This window comes from Asparagus officinalis, chromosome 4 (assembly GCF_001876935.1).
Source record: "Asparagus officinalis chromosome 4, Aspof.V1, whole genome shotgun sequence".
Classification (NCBI taxonomy): Eukaryota; Viridiplantae; Streptophyta; class Magnoliopsida; order Asparagales; family Asparagaceae; genus Asparagus; species Asparagus officinalis.
In genome coordinates this window covers 50740478-50746558 of record NC_033797.1, presented here as the reverse complement: position 1 = coordinate 50746558, position 6081 = coordinate 50740478, and the positions used below count along the sequence as shown (strand labels likewise).

The 6081-nt window shown below is 33.4% G+C and overlaps 1 long non-coding RNA gene across 4 annotated transcripts; it reads left to right on the top strand.

Annotated features, from left to right (window-relative positions):
• LOC109837435 lies at positions 2223-5822 on the top strand. Of its 4 annotated transcripts, none has more exons than XR_002246275.1 (4): positions 2223-2311; positions 4157-4396; positions 4488-4586; positions 5417-5822. It is a non-coding gene; the product is annotated as an uncharacterized LOC109837435 (long non-coding RNA). The 4 variants fall into 4 exon arrangements; XR_002246277.1 differs by lacking the exon at positions 2223-2311 and adding an exon at positions 2343-2377; XR_002246276.1 differs by lacking the exon at positions 2223-2311 and adding an exon at positions 2384-3005.

The window sequence follows — 6081 nt, the reverse complement described above, 5'->3', positions numbered from 1 at the left end:
TACCTCTTTCTTCAGAGCCTTCAGCACAATACAGATATCAAGTCCTTGATCAAGCACATCCTCTTTATGGCAATCGATAAAGTAGCCTTCGATCAATGCAAGCTACTAAACCTCCACTGTCATTGACTCGTCATCAAGGTAACTGATTTCTTTAAGGAGCAGCACTTTACAAATTAGGAACTTTACAAAGTAATGTGACACATGATCCGTCTACTAAATATTTTAAATTAATTAGCTCTCCCGTACAGTCCTTTGTTCTTTCTCCGGAGTTCTCAGAGACCCAGGAGAGATTCCCACTTACTTGCTTCATCTTTTGAGCTCCTAAAGTTTTGATCTTGGAGGGTTTTGGGGCTTCTCTTGCAAGAGAGAGTCTTGAATCAGGTGGGGTTTTTTTTTCTTCTTCTAATATTTTTGCTATTTTTTTCAAGCATTTGTGATGTGGGTTGTTGATGTTTTAGTCGATTACTTTCTGCGTTTTGCTCCATTTTGTTTGTTTTTTGTGAAAGTGGGTAGGTTTGGGGGAACTTCAACTTCGCCTTTTTTTAATTTAATTTCTTTTACTCATTTTTAATTTTGATTTATAGCTTGTCTTGACACTGTATTTTGATTTAAGCTTCAAAGATGTCATCTTTAAATCAAAATTTGTTGTGTATCTTGTATTTGGGGGTAATGCATGTTCTTTGGACCCATAGGTTTAAGGCATTCCTTGCCTTTTTGTTGATGTATCAATTTTAGCTTTAAATGGTCTATAAGTTACAATATGTTAATGAATTCTGCTGGTGTTTGAGATAAACTACACACCATATACAAAGTTTGTAACTTTAGGTTCTCTCAAGATAGAAGTTGTAGCTTGGGCAAAGTTAATAAGTATACTAGATTTGTAAGTTTAGGCAAACAACAGAGAAACCACAACATATATTAAATGGTTTTATATACGTTAGAGATTGTAATATTGCTGGGTTTTCCTTCTAAATGATCTTTCTTTTTGAGAAAACCCAGGTTAATAGTTTTATTTAGTGGTAAAGAGTGTCGAATGTTGGGTGTTAGGGTATCTATTCTCTCAAAGCATATATATTTTTTATAAACAGAAGTTCTTAGTTCTTACATTACCCGATTCTTGTTTCCTCAAGTCAAAATTTCTTGAGTTTCTGATCTTCTATTTTGCTAAGGTCTTCATTACTACTTTCAGCAGTGTTTATATTAAGTACATTAGCTTGACTCGCATGGCTAAGTCCAACTTTACCTACACGCTTATTCTCGCAATTTTCCAAACATTGATTCAATTTGAAGGCTGTCCAGGTTCCAACTTTACCTACACGCTTATTCTCGCAATTTTCCAAACATTGATTCAATTTGAAGGCTGTCCAGGTTTCTGTAGTTCGTTTGTCATGTAATATGTAACTTAATCTAAAATACATATCTCCCTTTTTCAATTTGTTGTATCAGATAAATAAAATACCTGACCATTGTCTTACTTTGTTCAACATGTCAACTGATTTTTTGGACTACCTTCGTGCTGTCAGTTTCAAAAGGTTTACACACTTCAGAGAAGGTACTTGGCGAGCCTCTTCATCTCAGATGTGTCAGGTATGCAACTTCACTTCTAACTGTGGGGACAGTTTGTCTTGTTGTCTCCTCCATTAAGTTAATTTTCATCATAATGTCTATCTCGTCCTTTTAAGTGAATTTATTTCAATGCTTTATCCCAAGTTTTTGTGGTCAGTTACATGAATCTATTCATCTAATTCAGTTATATTACATGCCATCTCCTCCGTTAAGTTAATTTTCATCAAAATGTCTATCTCCTCCTTTAAGTGAATTTATTTCAATGCTTTATACCAATTTTTTTTTGTCTGTTACATGAATCTATTCTTCAAATTCAGTTATATTACATGCCATCTCCTCCATTAAGTTAACATTTATCATAATCTTAATTGCTCACAACCAAGCTATTTAAGGTCTACCTCTATTCCTCTTTGTCCCGATTAACTATAATCTTATCACCAAACCTTCTCAGTCGTGCTCAATAGAAGCAACATCTAACCTCTTATGAATGCACTCATTTCTTGTCCTATCTCAAGACATATTCACGTCTTCATGATTTAAATATTTCAATGCTTTGCGTCTATGTACATTTTAGAGCTTGACTTATTCACATAATGCATACTTCCAGTCTAACTTCTAAGAGTACCAATTTCACTCATTTTCTTGTGTAGGCGCATTCGTAGGAGTAAACATCGGCTTGGATATCTCAAACATACCGCCAGCATCAGATATAATATCAATCCTTAAAGACCAAAAAATACAACATGTACGATTACATGATGCGGACCATCAATTACTAACTGCTCTCGCAAACACCTGGATTGAGATAATGGTTGGTGTACCAAACAATCAGCTTCTAAAAATAGGAGAATCAAGAACAGAAGCAGCCGATTGGATCAACAAAAATATAGTCCCATATCTCCCATCAACTAACATCACATATATTGCTGTTGGCAATGAAGTCCTCACATCAATCCCAAATGCTGCTCTTGTTTTTGTTCCAGCAATGGAATTCCTTCAGTCTGCTCTTGTAGCTGCCAACCTCAATCACCAAGTGAAAATCTCGAGTCCTCAATCCATGGACATGATACCCAAATCTTTCCCTCCATCTACCGCCACCTTCAATTCTTCATGGGACTCTATAATGTTTAAGTTCCTCCAATTCTTGAAGAATACAGGATCTACTTACATGCTAAATGCACAACCGTATCACGCTTACATAAAAGGAAACGATATCTTTCCTATAGAGTATGCTCTTTTTAGGTCTCTAACTCCAAATAATCAAATTGTGGACCCAAACACACTATTTCAATATACCAACATGTTTGATGCAATGGTCGATGCTTCGTACTTTTCTATGCAAGCGATGAATTTTTCAAATATCCCTGTTCTTGTAACAGCATCAGGGTGGCCATCATTCGGTGGTGCGATTGAACCCGATGCTACTGTTGATCTTTACAGTAAGAAAATGTTTTGTAAAACTACTTGTTTCTTAACTGTTTCAAATACAACAAAGTATATATGTTCTGGACTTCATCTCTGATCCAAATGTTGATCTTTACATGACCAGAATCTATGCTAATCTTTTGTCTATAACGTTGAAAAAATGACCCTACTCAAGCAATGAATAGAACAATGCTCCAGTAACTCATCACCTCTACTATATACTATATAGTATAAGAAGGTTCATGTATATTTTGAACTTTGAGGCCTTCATGAGCCTTGACAAGTACCCATAATATGCACCACTTATCTCAAGACGTTCTTTTAAGTGCAATCTTTCATTTAATTGTGAAAATAATGCTTGTTTTTCTACATTGCATCATCTTTATCCGTGTAGTCAAGTATCTCAGATTTAATTTGTAGATTTAACTCTCAGATTTATTTATTGTTTTGATTATTATGAGCGTAATGTATAAATAATAGAAATTTGCACGTGTTTCTTATTGATAAGTTTTATTCAGGGTAGGCTATAGATGGATCACAAAGTTTCTTGCTCTTGCCTGTTATGAGATGTTGCTTATGCCAGTTTTCTACAGGATGAGTATTTGAACTGTCTTTTCTGGCCTTACTGAATTTATTCTTGAGTTGGAAAATTAATTATGTTCATGTATATGATTAAATACAAGTTTTGACTTGAATAGTAATTGGATACATTGATTATGTTTGAAGTCTAAGAGGAAAAATATGTTCAAAATTGAAAAGCAATGTATGCCAGTAAAAAATATGTGTTGTGTAGAGAAATAGAATAGGCAAAGATATTATTCCATATAACGCTTTATCTGTCTTAAATAGAGATTAGAAGGATGTTACAAAATAGGTAGGAGATAAAATAATATCTAATCACATCTCACATTATCTCACAAATATCTTATAATATTCACTAAGGTCCAGCTTGGTATTTTTTTTTCTTCTAACTCTAAGATTCGTTATTCCACTTCGCAAGATGGTCACCTACAACTTATTATGAGCAAACATGGTAATTTATTCCATTGTCTATAGACATTAGCTATTTGAAAAAGAAAAATAAAAAAAAAAATTCCATTTGTATTGTGCATTTGCGACTTTTAGTATTTACATTAACCTAACACTCATGATAAATGTTTTGTAGCCTTATTTCCGCACGAATTATTGAAGATGGACTGATGCATATGGTGATCTGTCGTGTCATCTTGGGAAGCACAGATTCAATACTTCCCGGCTCAAGACAAACAAGTCCAATTTCAGGAGATTTTGATTATGGTGTAGATAACCAGCAAACTCCTTCAAAGTATAGTCTGCTATCCACATGTCAAGACGCATGTACTGCCTCTTTATGCGGTTACTTTCAAAATAAATCTTAATTCAGGAGGTACATATATCTAATCTTTAATATTATCCTAATGAATTAGTTAGATAGCTTATGATGGTCTTTAATGCTTTTGTCCTTTTATTTTAATCAGAGTTGCAGATAGAATTAGATGCCACAGTGCCGGCTTCAATTGGATAATAAAGTACTCCAATTTCTTGAGCATCAGGATACCAGCCAGCTCCTTATTTCCGTATGTGTTTTCCTCTTTGTGTAGTTACGATACTCTGGTTTAATAAAGTACTTCATTTTCCATTATGTAGTATATGATATCCTAATTTTATGTCCTGAAATGTTAGTTATTTGTCCTTTTTCATGATGGTCATTATCTTTTTAATATTAAAGTCTTAAGATTGACCATAAGATGATAAAAATGGGAACGATGAAATTGACAACTCTAAGAGGCAAGATATCTAAACCGGGGATACAAAATGTGAATTTAATCATTCTAGATGTCATTTTCAAAAAGTATCATAACAATGATAATGTACTTTCCACAATCATCAAATGCCTAATTATATGTACAAATTCAACTAGGCTCCAGGCTCATACATGTTTCTTTTTGGTGCAGCTCCAGTAAACACACCCGTGGTGCTCGTAAAGGCAACAAGAACATAAAACGTAACAAGAAAAATTAAGCCACCACAGTAATAGAAAAATGTCAATCTCGAATCTTAATAAATATTTGTGCTTTTTGCATTTGACCAATGATTTAAGGTGATCTCCCTTACGCTAAGAATCATTCATCATACAATAACTAATTCTATTAACTGCCAATCATGCTGATTATTGCTGTCAATTATTTTCCAGCACAAGATTTGAAAAAATAGCATCTTCGAATTTTAAGCAAATAGTGTGATTCTTCATTTGCTTCCTCATATTTATTCCCCTCACTTTTCCTATCAAATACTGCAATAAAGAATCATTCAGTTTCTTCCGTTGTATCTGTTCTTATCAAATGTTCACCTGAGACAGAAAGCAAAAGCAACAATTACTGATTATAATATCATGGGAATTTTTAAGATTGTTTTGACAGCTATAATTTGAAGAACTTACCACCATTGAATACATGAAGACAACAATGAGGCCAGCACGAAAGGAGTTGCCAGTTCAAAAGCGTTAGAGGTGGCAAAAGGAAAGAATTGATCTTATGACATCTTCATTTCCTGCTTGATGAATTGAAAATGTGCTGTATACAACTCTCTCAACTGCGGAAACTACAACAAGTTTCAAGGAACAGACTGATTGGCTATCTGGAATGGTAGACGTTTGGATATTCAAATATGATTAGCTATCTGGAACAATGGTTGTTTGGATATTCAAATACTAATTGTGTATGATTTAAAATAACAAAATGGTTACGAGATTGGCAAAATACAGAAAATACCTAATTAAGCACCATTATCGATTGATACATTTCTATTTTTAATGTGTTGTAGCCAAAAATTCTGTTTATAAGTGACCATACTTCAAAGATTTCAATTCTGCTATACATAAGTGCAAAGGAAGCTTCTTGAGACATATAACAAGATTCCATACTTCGAGAATTAACATCATACTAAATATAATTTTATTGTTCATTCCTTGTGAATTTAAAGCTTATGTTCATATCTTAGTTATATTGTTTACATTTAATAAATTTATGCAAAATCTTTCTATAAATAATATTATATTTTAAATAAAAGATA